Here is a 15,385-nt window from a genome sequence, read left to right as displayed (position 1 = left end):
TTTATAAGACTCAGTCAGATGCAGTCTCATTTGGTGCTTTACAAATGAATGGAAAAAGAAAATCCCAAAGAGTTTATAGGAGTCAACATATGTCTGATTTAGGCAAACGATTATTAATTAATGAATTCATTCTTCAGGCTTGTGCTCTTGCAATAACATGAAACTAATTGTTTTTATGTCAGTGTTTTTGTTATCTATGCTTTGTATATATGCTTATTTTATATACTTTATAACTAAAAGTAAATTGAAAAATGGTAATGGTGATTCCTGACAAACTTCATATTGCAGTGGGAAGGGAGAGCATGTAAAATTCATGGGAAGAATGGGAATAAATGAAGGGAGTGCAAGTGCAGTTTCTAAAATGAGAAGTAATGATTCTCATAAATGTGCAGGGACCAAAATGCAGTAGTATTACCACCATGGTCTCATTGGTGCATTTGAAGGGCTGAGATTAAGAGGTTGCTACCAAAATGCTTTAGAAGGGGTATACAGCTTTATCCTTTACTTCAAGGAAAGTTACAGTTAAGGTGCCTTTCATGGCAGACAGATCACTCCATATCCATGTGGGATTTCTTGAACCTTTATTTACAGCATGTGGTTCTGACCAGTGCCAGAGATATGGTTCATTGTTTCAATTCCTTTGAGTGTGAACTGTGTGGATCCTACACAGAAACACTTCACCATGGCTTTGTGTGAGGATTTAACTGTGCAAAAATAATACATAAATGAGGATTTATTTTAAGTAAAATACCAGTCTATTTATTCTCTAAAACAGTGTTTTGCAACTGGTGTGCTGCGACACAGTGGTATACTGTCAGAAATTAAACAGGTGTGCTGTGCAATTTTGCCATGGCAATGAGCTACAATAAGCTCATAAGTTTGGGGATGGGGAATGCCTTAACAGGTGTGCTGCAAAAAAATTATTAATGTAAATGTGCCTTGGGCTGGAAAAGGTTGGGAAACGCTGCTCTAAAACTTCTGCTTCGGTTATAAATATAACGTATGCATTTATTATTTTCTGAAGCCATAACTGTAGATACTTTTTACAGTTAGCTTTTAGTATGCAGTAAAACTTTGTTTGTTCAAAACACAGTGGTCTAAAAAATACGGACTTTGAAATAAATAGGTTTGAAATAAATGTACTGATGGTAACTTGCATCTGTACGTACATACAGAATTAATTAACCCACATGTGGATCTTACTAACTGATAAGAATACAGTGAGGAGTTCTCAGTGACTAATTAAGCAGATTGCATGGCATGTAGCACATGGAATTCCTAATGTAGGCCAGCAGCAATGATCTAGGTGGCCATTTTCTTCTGCTTAAATCAATCTAAATGCAGCACTGTCCCACAACACCCCCCTGATCCCATCAAATCACCCATGGACCTGGCATCCCCCATCCTGCTGATGTCTGATCGTGCCCCCAATCATACATGTATCTGGGGCTGGTGACCCCACCTCCCGCCCCTACAGATTCCCCTGCAGCCTGGCACAAGCTGTCTTAAGGCCCATGCTTCTGCACCAAACTGCAGTTTTTCTAGGCTGATTCCTGGCTGTTCCATTTGCTCCTGCTCCCACACATGCTCCTACACCCATATTATAATGCATACAAAAGCCTATCCTTTTGGCTGGAGAGTGACAACAGCTTTGGGGTAGCTAAAACTTTGAGCTGTCCAATATTGACTTAACAAGGTTTTACTGTATCATTTTTTGCTTTCTAAACAAAGGCTAAGTAGCTAAGTATATTGAAGCAATGTGATAGAATTGACTCTTTTTCATAAAACCATAGTCACCACCTGTACACATGCCGAACATCTGCTCTGACTCGTGCGAATTAGCATGCATTGGAGCAGACTCAATTAATTGAGTTTGCTGGAGCGTGCTAATTAGCATGCTCTAGCAGCCTCCATGTCACATGTATTTGGCATCTCTGCACTTCAAAAAGTCAGTGGGGTGCTTTAACTAAAGCTTGTTGAAGTCAAAGTGCCTCTACTGCCATTTTGAAGTGCAGGGGTGCTGAATATATGTGATGCTGCAGGCACTTTAATTAGAACAGCTTTCAGAGCCACTCTAACTAAAGCGCTCCCTCTCTATCCCAGAGCACCTGTAAAGAAGCCCATTTTCTTTGGACATTGATATAAAGCCACATTGGCCAAACCACGGCTTGTGAGGCCAGCACAGTACTCATGGCCGAAGCCCTGCCCACTTCTCCCCGAGGTGGCTCTGGGGGACAGCACAGCCTGGCACCTCCCACTGCTCTGGATTTCCCTGCAGGGAGCATGCCCTAGGCCTGCCTCTTCCCTCCTTTACTCCCTCTGGTACTGCCGGCTCAGGCACCTGGCTGCTGGGGTGGGGGCTGCAGCTGCACTGGTAACCCTGCAGGGAAAGCTGAAACACTTTGGCGGTGCAGGACGGGGGAGCCACCTCCACTCTGGGTCACTCAGCACCCTTCCCCCACCACTTTCCAGCTTTTGAACTTTGGTGGAGGATTGGATGTGGCTCCCAGGGTGAGTAACTGGCTACCCCTGGCATAAAGCAATAGTGTTGGTCCTTTTTGGCTCAGTGGGGTCAGTCTGTGGGCTAGATTCAGTCTGTGATCCCAGTGCAGTGCACCATATCATGCTCATGGCCTTGGCCCCAGCCTCATGCAATGGATTGGACCTGGGCCCTGGCCCCAGCCTCATATGTGCGGGATCAGGACTACCACTGCAGCCCTGACGCCAGCCCCAGCTGTATCTCCAACTCTGAATAAACTGGATCAGGCCGGCTGCCCTGGCCTTGACCTTGGCCTCTTGCCCTGCACATGCCAGATCAGGCCCGCCACTCCACCCTGGCCCCTACACAACAGTTTGGGCTCACAGTCCTGGCCCCAGGCTCACTGGATCTGGACTCCTGCCATGGTCCCACACAGGTTGGCCAGGATCTGGTGCACAGGTCCATGTAATCTAGCCCACAAAGCTTGGAAATTTAGTGATAGAGGATGGTAAAAGTGTTAATTGTGATCACTTCTCCATTTCCAAATTTCTGGACCCTTGCAGAGTCCTGTGGGCCACATCACGTGGCTCTGCAGACTGGATCTGGCCCATGGTTGAGCACTTCTGGCATACAGTGTGAAGCAATAACCTTCTTTAGTGTAGGAGGCTTGCCTCTGGGCTAAAAAAGATCTCCTGGCATTTTTAACATACCAAGTAAATTAATCGGTACGTTAGGGGATAATAAGATTAACTAATATTTGATGCCCTAGATAAATTTTAAAATAGCAGTTGCAGTATTTACACACTCTAAGTTAATCCTGAAGCAATATCTTATATATATATATATATATATGAAGTAAACCAGTTGCTTTTTTCCCGCATCTTATCTAATGTTATACTCAGGAATGATTAGAATTGTCTCTAAATATTTTTTCATATTAGGTCAAGTCAAATGTTCTATATTAAGAAATTTTGAAAGTATTTAACTATAATAAACTGTTTGTTTAATTACCTTTAAAGAAGTTTGTTGGAAAACTTTGGCCTTCGGAAAAAGTGTACTGGGTTGAACAGATATCACTGGGAATTTATTTTTATAGAATATTCATATAATACAAATTGAGAATGTGTACAAATGATATATTTCTACTGGTAGAATCATAGTTCCCTTGTTAGAAATCCTAGGTATACAAATGTGCATGCAGTTTAAGAAATGTTGACTCCAGTAGAAAAATAAACTGACTTCAATGAGGTAAGAGTAACCCTTGGTAGAGTTTCAGCCACGGGAATGAACCCATTTATCTTACTGATAGGAGCTGCAGTGCTGGCCTCCTGCATCCCAGCATGCCCTTCCCCCATGGCTCCAGGGAAATGGTATGAAACTTTTGCTGTACTTTATTGCTGCAGCCCAGCATAGACCACTTCTCTGACAGCTTTGGGTCCAGGAAAGCCTAGCCCCTCTCCATAACCCCATGGATGCACAGCTATGTGCCCTGCCACCCTCAGGAAGTGGGGAAGCTGACCCACCAACATCACATCTGGCAACACCCAACCTGGTAACATCAAATTTGACCCACCAGTCCCTGACCCTGACCTTCCAGCACTCAACCTGGACCAGGCAACACTGGACTTGACCTTCTAACACCTGACCCAGAGGTGTAACTAGTGATTTCTCTACCCTCGGCAAGGATGGGACAAGGTAGGGCGTGTTTTTGCTAAGCACCTGGGAGTAGTGGTGGAAGGAAGATGCAAGCAGGAGCAGGGTTTTGCTTCAGAGCAGCTGCTGTTGCTGTTATCAGGGCTGGCTCCTTGAACACTGCCTCACTGGGGCAGTGGGTGGAGCCAGTGCTAGCTCCCTGCATGGTTCTTTGTTGGGGCCAGGGCTGGTGTTGGCTTCATCTATCATGCATGGCTCTGGCTGCTGGGGTGAGGGTGACGCCCCCTTCAAATTGATGTCCAGGATTGGTGCCCTCCTTGCCCTGCCCTAGTTATACTACTGCTCCAACCCTGCAACATCTGACTTGCCAGCATACAACCCAGCAACACACGAACTCTCAACCCACTAACACCTGATCTACCAGCACCTGACTCCCAACCCAGCAGCTCTAGAGCCACCAACACCTGACCCTAACCTGGCAGTACCTGATCTGCCAGCAGCTGATTTGACCTAGCAACACTTGACCCTGATTAGACTCACTCGACCTGTGCTGGACCTGAGCATTTTGGCTGCTGCCAGAAGCATATGGATGCACTGCAGGCTGCTGGAGAGGAAATTGATAGACTTGGAAAGATAGCAGACATGTGTGTGCTGTGCCAAAACCTGATGGGTGGGAGGGTGCGTTGTGAGCAGGAGTTCCCGGGAAGGGGCCAGGGGGTATGGTCCCCTGGGGCAGCCAGCCAGTCAGCCCTGATCTGTGCCATTGACTGCTGTCAGTTGTCTCTGGCAGCCAGGGGAGCCTGTAAAGCATGCTGGGATGCGTACACTAGGGCCCCCTGATGGGTGTTAGCAGCCCTAGCTGTATGCAAAGCATCCACCTACTTCCTGTAATGTTTGTACAGTGTTCTCCCAGTAGGTTTTTCTACCAGGAGAATAAAAGTGGGAGAATTCTCTCAGATTTTTTGAACACTTGGAGGTACCCTGAGTCTCAATGTCTATTTTGGAGTACAGAGTCAATGCATATAATGACACTGAATTCTTGGTAACTCACCAGCATAACCCACATCTTGTGAGGCTATTTGAATTCCTGAATTAACAAAATAGTGAGATGGGAGCCATAAAACAATGATAGCTTACTAGTCAAAAAGAAGAATGTAATCTCACTAGGTTAACCACATTTGAAAATTATCTTATGTATCGCATTAAAATCACAGTATTTACTGATTATTAACAGACAAAGCAACTGAAAAAAAATTATTACTCCATTTTGCATGTGGCATATGCTTTAGCTCAAGTACATACATGTTCTTGTAGCAGTACTGTGCATTTTCTATTTTTGATTTTTTTTGTATCAGCACCCTAAATTTTAAATGTTTCTTATAGGCTTCAAAATGTTGCCTTTCAGATTTTTGCATGCGTTTATTCCCCTATCTTGGAATAAGTAAAAGCAGAAGAACAATGTAGAAATAGCAGTGTTTAAAATATAAATCCAGTCCTCAGTGGACAATGCATGCAGATTTCTTGTGTGATTAGGAGAGATTATCCAGCTAAACTAAAAGTACAGTAACAGTTTCTGTACTACAGTGAAGAAAATGTATATTGATTTGTGCTATTAAAATATATCATTAAGAGGGAGAGTGAGGAGACTAGGGAGGGACAAGGAGCTGTTCCTGGTATCAAATAATACAGGAGGGAATTAAACACTTGTATATACAGACATTTACTTTTGTGCTGCTGAGGTTCAGACAAAAAGAATAATGATATAATCCTCTTATTAACTATTCTTTGCATTCAAACATCTAAAATGTATGCTTGATTTTGGAATTGCTAATAGCTGCAGGAGAATTTAACTTTTTTGTGCAGGTGGCAGAACTGAGCAACAAAAGGACTTGGCAAGATCTCTATTTACTAAGCTACCTATCTACATCTTTAAATGTGAATGTTATTTATTTGTATGTGCCTTAGGTTCTAAGGACTTTGTGGTCTAACTGGGAAAAGTAACGTTTATATGGGGGACCAGACTCTGCTTCTCGCTGAGCCAGCAAAGCATATACTTCATAGGGAGTTTTGAAATGTTGTTGGATGCTGCAGAATGGTGTCAGTTCAGGCTTTTCTCCAGACTTCTTCGCTACCCCCTCACTCTTGAAACCACTGTTACCCCTTTTCAGGCATCATTAGCGCTATCCTCCAAAACTAGGGGAAATGTTGGGTTGGGTTTTTTTGGGTGGGGGGGTTGTAACAGCTTTCCTCCTAGCCTTTTTCCACCAGATGTTTATACCTGAAAGGTCAGTCAGAGCCAGCATTGAATGTTTATGTATGTTTTTGACTAATGTGGCACTGATAATTCTTAAAATGTCTTGTTATTGATACCTCCACAGATGTAACTTGGTCTGCTGTTGTTTTCCTTATCTGTAGCTGGTCAATGCTTTCTTTTAAAAGAATCAGAACTTGTGGCAGAGGTGATATTTTTTTATCAGACCATCTAGATATTTGCACAAAAAAAATCTTTATTTGGAAGCACACTCAACTTTCCTCAGGCTTAGAAGAATATAAAAATTGTAAAATTTCTTCTAGTTGGAAATGAAACTTCATATTTCACAGGAGAGCTGAAAGTGTTATAAAATCTCCTGGTTGGAATTGTTCATTCTGTGCAAATTAGGCTCAGATAAAAGTTAGAATAGTCTGTTTACTCTGATATTGTCTGGTGGCAACTTTTAAAGGGGCACTTACCTAGGTTCTAGGATTTCACTAGTTGGGAATCCTTGAGACTGTATATATCTGCAAGTTTTCTGGCTGCTTTGTGATGTCAGATTTATGTAATCCTTTCTTTTTCTTCCAGTTACTTTGCTTTCTCAGTCAAAGAGTAATCCAATGCAAGGATAGCATCCATTTTGCTTCAGTAATGCTTGAAACCTTAATGGCAAATGAGTTGAATTTAGAAACAGAAAAAAACACAGCATATGGTAATTTCAATCTATTAATTGTTCCCCGTTTTATCTACATGTGCCAATCCTGCTGAGTGTGTATGTGTTGTCTCCATGCAGATTAAGGGTTAGGCCTGACCAATCACTTTGGTCTATGGCTAAATTCTGGGTCCTTGGATTATTGCCAGGTTGTCCCAGCAGTAGTGCAATAGCTCCATATGATGTCTCCAGCGTGTCCCCCCCCCCCCCCCCCCGGTCACAACAGCTTAAAATCAAAATGGCAAAACTAGCAATTTATTTAATTACATTACTAAATTGGATCTCTCTGGGAGTTTGCTTGTAATTAGATTCTTTTTTCTAGTAATGAGAGGTTCTCTGTCTTTCCTGAGGCACCTCTCACTGAATTCCTGTTAGTTAGGCTTTCAAAATGATTGATTAGGAAATTGGAGAAGCAGTCAAGGCAGGAATTAAGAGAAGCAGTCAGGTGGGGGTTCACTCTAAACACCTATTCCACTGTCAGGAGAGACCAAGCTATGAATCCGTAGGAGAGAGGGGGAAGATCAAGACTACTGCTGCCAAGAGGAAGCAATGAGTGATTGGTGACTCTCTCCTGCAGGGAATGGAGACATCCATCTGCCAGCCTGACCTGTTGGCTTGGAAGTTCTGCTGCTTGACAGGTTCCCACATCTGAGATGTCACAGAAAGGTTGCTGAGACTCATTTGGTCTTCTGACTATGATCCTATGCTGCTCATCCATATGGGCACTAATGATAGTGGCTGATCTTGAGCAGATCAAAAGTAACTGCATGTACTGGTTGCAAGTGTGAAGGGGATGGTAGCCCAGGTGGAATTCTCATCCGTCCTTCCAGTCAAGAGTCAAAGTCTGGCTAGGAGCAGATGAACACATGTCTTCCTATAAGCTATCACCAACAGAGCTTTGGCTTCTTTGGCCCTGGGGTGGTGTTCCAAGAAGATGGAAAGAGATGGGATCCAACTGACAAAGAGGGAAGAGTGTCTTTGCATACAGACTTGCTAATCTAGTGGGTAGAGTTTTAAACTAGGTTCACCAGTAGATAGAGATAAAATCCCAGAAATAAGTAAAGTCCTGGATAAAAACTTTGTATGGATAATCAATGACAAAAGCCTTAGCAATGTTCTCCAGGAGAGGACAGGACAGTTGGATACCTGAAGCATTTAAATACTAATGTGACAGCCATGGGGGACAAACAGGAAGAGTTGGAGCTCCTAGTACAATCTCAGAATTATGATGAAATTGGGATTATGGAGATGTGGCGGAATACTTCACTTGATGGGAGTGTGGTCCTGGATGGGTATAGCTTGTTCAGGAGGGCTAGGCAGAAGGGAAAAGGCGGAAGTGTTGCCCTATATATAAAGGCAGTGTACATGTTCTGAGGTGCAGTATGAAGTGGTAGGTAGGCCTGTTGAAAACCTCTGGGTAGAAGTCAGAGGGGAGAACGGTAGGCCACCAAACCAGGAGGAGAAGGTGGATGAAGCCTTCTTTAAACAATTGGTAGAAGCTTCCAAATCAGAGGACTTGGTTCTCGTTGAGGACTTTAATTATCAGGACATCCTCTTGGGAGGGCAACGCAGGAGTGCACAAGAATTTTTGGAGTATATTGAGGATAGTGTTTGTATAAAGATGGTAGAGAGACCAACTAGGGGAGAAGCTCTTCACAATTTGCCACTCACAAACAGGGAGGAATTGGTTGAGGATGAATGGACGGGAGATTTAGTCAGGGATGATCCTGCCTTGAGTGGGGTGTTGGACTAGATGACTTTGAGGTCCCTTCCAGCCCCACTTTTGTATCATCCTAATTCATTTATTATTATTATTAAGGAAAATGTCATCTTTCTAAGAGACTGAAGTATCTGCTCATATTTTTCTGTTAGAGGTATGGATTTCCAAAGCAAAAACAACAAACATGGACACAGTATTGCTATCCAAAGAGAAGTCAAACCTTAGAGCTAGATTGTTTCTGAAAACCATCTTTCGTTTTGTTCTTTGCCACTTAAAGGTCAAAAGGAAGAGAGCTTATAAAACATTAATATCTAAATGTAAACCCAAGGATGTGCACTTTAAAGTGAAGCCAAAGGTTTAATTTCTTAATCCATTAGGGCACATTTGACCAGATCAACAGCTATATCATGGGCTTTTGTCACATCTGATATAAAGATATATTTTTATTCTTCAGAAAGCTGTCCCTCCCTTTGTCATCCTCCTCAGTTGAAATCCACAGTAGGATTAGCAGATGTGGAGAAGATAGAGAAAAAATATTTTGTCTTCATATCCACGTTTGTCAATCTGTCTGATTGTAGACTGTCTGTACTGTGTTTGTTATAGAACTCCTTGGAACATTTGTAGGGTCTTTTTTTTTTTTTTTTAAAGAACCCTGCTACGTGAGTTCATAGAAAGGAAAACATACTGAGTGTCTACAATTTAGTAGCATTATTAGAGCTGAAAGCATGTTCCACTATGCAGTGATCTATGCAGGAGGAACTTAACTCATCAGGTCTAAGTACAGACAGTCAAAAATCCCAAAGCAGAATCAGTTCAAATTAGGCGGCCTCCTCTAAGCTGCATAGGTTGAACTGATAACCAAGTGAACTGACATTTAGTTTTCAATTGGAAAAGGCGGGGGGAGGCCTGCACTGACCCAGGCCAGTAGGCAGGTGGTGCTAAAGCATGTCTTCCAGCCTGCTGGCCATTGACAGCCCAGCCAACTCCCTGCTGTCCCTCCACAGTGGGCTAAGGACCCCCCCAGTCCAGGTGCTGGCACACCTGGGGAAGCCTCCCCCTCAGATTTGCCTCACTCACAGCAACTGATGTAAAACCAGTTGTGGGGGAGCAGGAGAATTTCCCTCTGTTCCCTGAGGCTGTCTGAGACTCACAGGTGCTAAGGCAAGCAGCTTTTGGGGTTTGGGAGGGGAAGAATTCTCTTCAGCTTCCTGGGGTTGCCCCGGGCTGAGGGACCTTGGACTGGGGTGAGGGAAAGACCCTCAAGGCAGGAGTTCCCCCATGCCCCCATGCTGGGCTGCATGGGCAGGCACCCATCCTGGAGGACTCCTTCTCTCTCCCTCCTGGGGCAGCTGCTGAAGCAATCTTCCTCCCTGGACAGCAGCTGGGGAGGGGGAAGTGGTGCCAAGGGTCAAAAAACGCCCACCACAGGAGCTTTCCCTCCCCCCATGTGCTGTGTAGACCCTGGCTAGGGGAGTCTGGGGGTCTGTTCCCCTGTCTGCCCTCCTTCCCTCATCCCCATGGGTTGATAGACTCAGGCAGGAAGCAGGCTAATGAGCAGAGGAGCGAGATGGCCCCTGCTCCACTGGGCTGCAAAGCATCCTGGGATGCTGGGGGACTCTTGAGTTAACTTGAACCAGGAAGGAATCTGGGACAGAAGTTCCAGAAACCCGTTTGACCTAAATCAGTTAAGTCTGATACTGCATCCAACCAGGTGTATCTTAAACTGGTTTGGGCCATTTTGAATGCAATTTATGTGCAGTGAACTTTTGTTCTGTTACAGGTTTAAATCAGTTTCTGATCACTTAAACTGGTTTATGTGTAATTTCTGTTCCTAGCCCAGAAGACTTGGTTGGTGTAGTTCTACCTCTTGTCTGCCCAGAAGCAAACAGGGATAATAGGAAAATAAAATAAGGGGCAGGTGAGATGACATTTATTATACTGTTTAATTTAATTCATGCTCAGACAAACAAAATGAATAGTAAAACACAACTTAAATCAGTTTCTACCAGAATGCAGTCAGCCTAATTTAGGCACAGAATAAGTGTTTCCCTTTTTAAAAATAAGTATGTGTTACTGAGGTAAAAAAATCTAATAAGAATAAGCATTTTCTTGCTTAAGATATATATTGGGTTCAATAAAACTTTCTCCACAGTGTAATAAAGCCATACATAAGATTGCTAGGCTAGCATGGTATTTTCTTTGACTCAATACTATTGGTGTTTTTCTGCTGTGAAACCAGCTAATAATTCAGTCCCTCTTCAAACTACAGATCTCCTGGGCTCAGAGATGGACCAGGGCCCTGTGTCATTCTAGAGTTCTCTAGCCCCCTTCTGGCCCTGCAGCAGCATTCTAAGCAGCCAGACACCAGTTGAGCCCTTCTGACTGGCCCATATTACTCGGATCCAATTTTCAAGAGTGCAATATAAATTCCCTTTTTGGAAATATTTTTTAGCATGGAACCTCATAGGAGATTGAGCACACTAGATGTTCATTTGTTCTAATTAGGCCGAATACTGATATATTTAATCTCCTTCTCTTTTTGAGGGAAGAGGGGGAAATATTAACAAAGCTATTTAAATCTGAACGCCAAGAGATGTGTACCATAAGTGATGAGACCACACTTCTTTAAATAAAAAAGAGTGAGCATGCACATGTCTGGAAGTGTTATTGCATGTATTTACATATCCTTTTTCCTTCTGTCAAAAACTGCTAGTTTGCCAAATATGTGGGAGTTTCATAATCTGCTCTTCCCTGTGATTCCTGCATTTGGTTTGTGGTCTATGCTTATCTAAGTAGACACCCATGAGAAAAGATCTATGACTATTCTCACTCAGATAAAAAAAAAAAAACAACAATAATATGCATTTCTCTTTTAAATAACATTTTTGAATTGTGACACAAATTGACCAGAAGAATAAGAAAGAACAAAAATGTTATTTCTGGCCTGAATTTTCCTTTCATTTCCAACTCTTTTCACAGACTGTAATGGCATTTAAGAACATCCAATTTTTGTGACTCCTGGCAATATCTCTGTTCGGTGAGGGATATAGAGCACATGGCAGCTATACACATAGCTGTTTGTGCCTGTTGCTACCACTAGATTAAACCAAGATTTAAAAGCATTTATTATGGTTATATTAAAATAGTAATACATTTTAGAAAGTTAAAATAATCTGTTATATTCAACTAACGGTTAACATTATATTTAACACTTGGAATTGATTTGTCCAGGTTATATCCACAATGAGTCAGCCATATCTTTTTATTCTTAAGAATGCACTTTCTAAGAACTGATCAAGTTACCACACCATTGACTATCTCATGAATATGTTCCTAAATACATATTTAGCTGTTAAATCTTACAAATTCTGTGATAGATCCATTAATAGCTATTAGCAGAACAGTCAGGGATGTATCTTATGGCATCTTTTAACCAATGATACTGGATGCCTGTGAGGGTATGAGGTGATACTTCACTCTAGATATGCCCTGTTCATATGCTCTTCCTCTAAAGCATCGATAACTGCCATTGTCAGAGACAGGATACTGGGTTATATCATTGTCTGTCCCAGTATGGAAATTTTTATGTTTTTATGAAGAATCATAATGGTGCTATGAGATCAGGCAGTCTTACTTTAATGAATTCCTTAAAACATATATGTGATAAAGGTGTGTGTGTGTACATTTGAGAGAGAGAATAATAGACATATTTAAATATTCCCAAATGTCCATTAAACAGTTACAAGTGTAGTGTTAGAGCTACACTCTTTCCTTGGTAGTTATAGTGAAGTACTGATTTCATTTTGCCCAAGGAAAGATTACATGGGAAATAAGGGAGAGCATGTTTTGCCTACCCAGATTTTTCATGGAGGAATGTAAGAAAAATTAGGTATTTAAACTTCAAAGCTGTGTTTTCCTAATGTTATAAATTTACCTTTTGATGGCAGAACAGACTATTAAGTACCTTTGATATTCTGTCAGAAAGATATTTTAGCAGAAAAAAGAGACGTTTTAAAGATTCTGTGAAAACCCACATAAACCATTTTAAACCAGCACCTTCTACTGATTTGCCAGCAGAAATAAATTAACAAACATTATTTCAAGATAATTGCCAATATACTTCATAGTATTAATGAAGAATAAAACAGAACAATCCTCTGTTGCGTTTTAGTCTTGTAGAGGAATTTAAACATGTAATAAAACTGCATACCTACTCATTTCATCCTTTGGAAAAAATGGAAAATAGAAAAGCTATTGATTGTGTTGTTCAAATTAGAAATGCATGTTTAAGATCCCATGTTTCTATTTGCTGTTGAAAGTGATGAGATTGTAATGTCTGTGTCTCTTGCTGCTGCAGCTTTTCTGTGTGGGCCAGACAGGCAAAATGGTTGCTCCAAACCAGCATGAACCCAGTTGTTCAAAAGTCATTTGACTTTTGAAGGCTGGGCCTTCAGATAATGCCGTCCATTTGGCTGTTTAATCATTCATAGTATTGTTTTCAATAGTGATTTTGTATCCAAGTTACTAATTGTCTTTTAACATAATGGGTTACTTGTTTTCTTTTATGCTTATGACAGGATGTGAAATGCAAACCTTTTAAAAGTAACCTGTAACTTTCACACTGCATGATTGTCACAATATTTTTACTTATCAGTGTTTACTTGATGATAGCATCAAAAAAAGGTAACAATATTTATTTGGATGTTTATAGAAGTTTAAATTGTGTAATGCTTATAATTGTGAAGAAGTACAATATTTAAATCAGTGTATTTAGAGTTCAGATTGTGCCTTTAAGGAAGAGCCTCAGGGAAGGAGTAGTGTGGAGCTTCATTGTCTTGGGGGGGAATATGAGGAGATATATGCCTCCCTGAAATTAATTCCACAATCTGCATGGAAGTGTGTCTGCTCCTAGACCTTTAGGGAATACTGCCTTCCGTTCCACCTGCTCCTCATTAGCACACCAGTCCCACTCCACAAGCCACTGTGCAGGGGTATAGAAGAGTAGTCCTGCTATTTTCATATACTTTATGAGATGCTTTGCGTCACTGGGCAAACAGATAAAGGAGCCCTTATGAATCCTGGAGTTGAGTTCCTTAATTGCAGCTATGCTTTGCCTTTGCAAAGGCTGTGTAAGGTGATGGGGAAAGTTCCTTGCACCCTTCCTTCACATTGTGCACCTGCTCACAATTTAGGTGAAATCTGGCCCTTGATCAGATTGTAAAGGGAGTCCAGATTAATTGACAATACTGTGTTTGTTTTAGAATTAAAAAACCCACTTGTTTTGTCTGCATATTTGACATAGAATTAAAAGTACCATACAATTCTTTTGCCCCTTTTAGTTGACTCTTTTTAGCTTGCTCTCAGACTTTCTACCTGCCAAACTAGATTATTTCAACTTTCATCTTTCTTTTCACCTTTCACATATCCGTTAGGGTACAACTAAAACCCTTCCTTCAGCAATGGCTGTCAAAACTAAAAGCTCCCTCACCAAAATTTATTTCTGCATCTTTTATTCCACAGGGCCTCAAGGCTTTCAACACCTTATTTTCAAGGGATATGTCCAATTTCGTCATTCTGTGTTGCCCAGGGGCTTTTATGGTAGAGAAATGGACTCCTGGGCAACTGAAAATGATGAAATTGTGCATAGGGGCTAGGGACAGACATTACACATAAACTGATTTAAGTGATCAGAAACTGGTTTAAATCTGTAACAGAACAGAAGCTTAGTGCACATAAACCATTTTGAAAATGGCTGAAACCGGTTTGAGATAAACCTGGTTGAATGTAGTATCAGCCTTAACTGATTTGGGTCAAACCGATTTATACAATGTCTGTCCTAGAACCCTTCCTGCTTTAACTTAATCCAGAGTCCCTCAGCATCCCAGATGCTTTGCAGCTCTGGGCGGGGCTCTCTGCTTCACAGCAGGGCTGGCCCTGCCTCTCTGCCTGGCTTCCCCTTGCTCCCCCTCACCCCTGCCTGCTCAAACGGGGATTCTCTCCCTCCTCTCTGGCACAGCATGGACTGTAAGCAGCATTTGGTATGCTAGCTAATACTGAGAGGTGTCGGTGTAAGGTAGACAGGACAAAGGCAGGCAGAACAGTGTCTGCTTAGGGCTTTTTGGAGCTAATCAACAAGTCAGCTGGTAACATCCCTCCATTCCTTCCTTGGAAAAAGCTGTTTAAGCAGAGCTTGAACTAATAAGAGAGACTTTTGTTTTCTTGATGGGCTGCTAAATTCTCTGTTGTCAACTCCCTGCTGTGCTGGCTCTCTCACTGGTCAGGAGCAGTGATGGGGGGAGGGGGAGAGAACCCCTCCCTAATCAGAACATCCTGCTGGGGTCTGGCCATGCCCCCCTCAGCTCACCATTGTAGAAGATTGCTCTAGCACCCCCTGGCTTCTAGTCAGAGCTACTGTGAGATGTCTGTGTGGTGGGAAACCGGTTCAGCCTAACTGGGTTAGACTAACCTGCAAAGGTTGAAGCAATTCAGGCTTGGGCTTTTTGAATATCTGTCCCTAGCCCGGGGGTTCTGTGGCAGAGAAATTGACTCCTGCCTAATTTGTAATATTAG

The 15,385-nt window shown here is 42.2% G+C and overlaps 1 protein-coding gene and 1 long non-coding RNA gene across 13 annotated transcripts in view; one reads left to right on the top strand and one right to left on the bottom strand.

Moving 5' to 3' along the window:
* PPP1R9A (protein phosphatase 1 regulatory subunit 9A) overlaps positions 1-15,385 on the top strand; it is a 256,192-nt gene that overhangs the window by 93,182 nt on the left and 147,625 nt on the right. The gene's annotated exons all lie outside the window — the stretch shown is intronic.
* Positions 1-15,385, bottom strand: part of LOC109285793 (uncharacterized) — a 41,037-nt gene that overhangs the window by 10,540 nt on the left and 15,112 nt on the right. Inside the window, exons 1-2 of one of the 2 annotated variants that reach the window (XR_002093637.2) lie at positions 13,026-13,222; positions 6,863-7,045 (exon numbers count right to left, since the gene is read on the bottom strand). This is a non-coding gene — a long non-coding RNA (uncharacterized LOC109285793). Of the gene's footprint in view, positions 1-6,862; positions 7,046-13,025; positions 13,223-15,385 lie in introns of those variants that run through there. The other variant, XR_002093638.2, reaches the window with a different exon arrangement.

The sequence above is a fragment of the Alligator mississippiensis genome, chromosome 5 (genome assembly GCF_030867095.1).
Source record: "Alligator mississippiensis isolate rAllMis1 chromosome 5, rAllMis1, whole genome shotgun sequence".
In the NCBI taxonomy this organism is placed as follows: Eukaryota; Metazoa; Chordata; order Crocodylia; family Alligatoridae; genus Alligator; species Alligator mississippiensis.
This window is presented reverse-complemented; position numbering and strand designations above follow the sequence as displayed.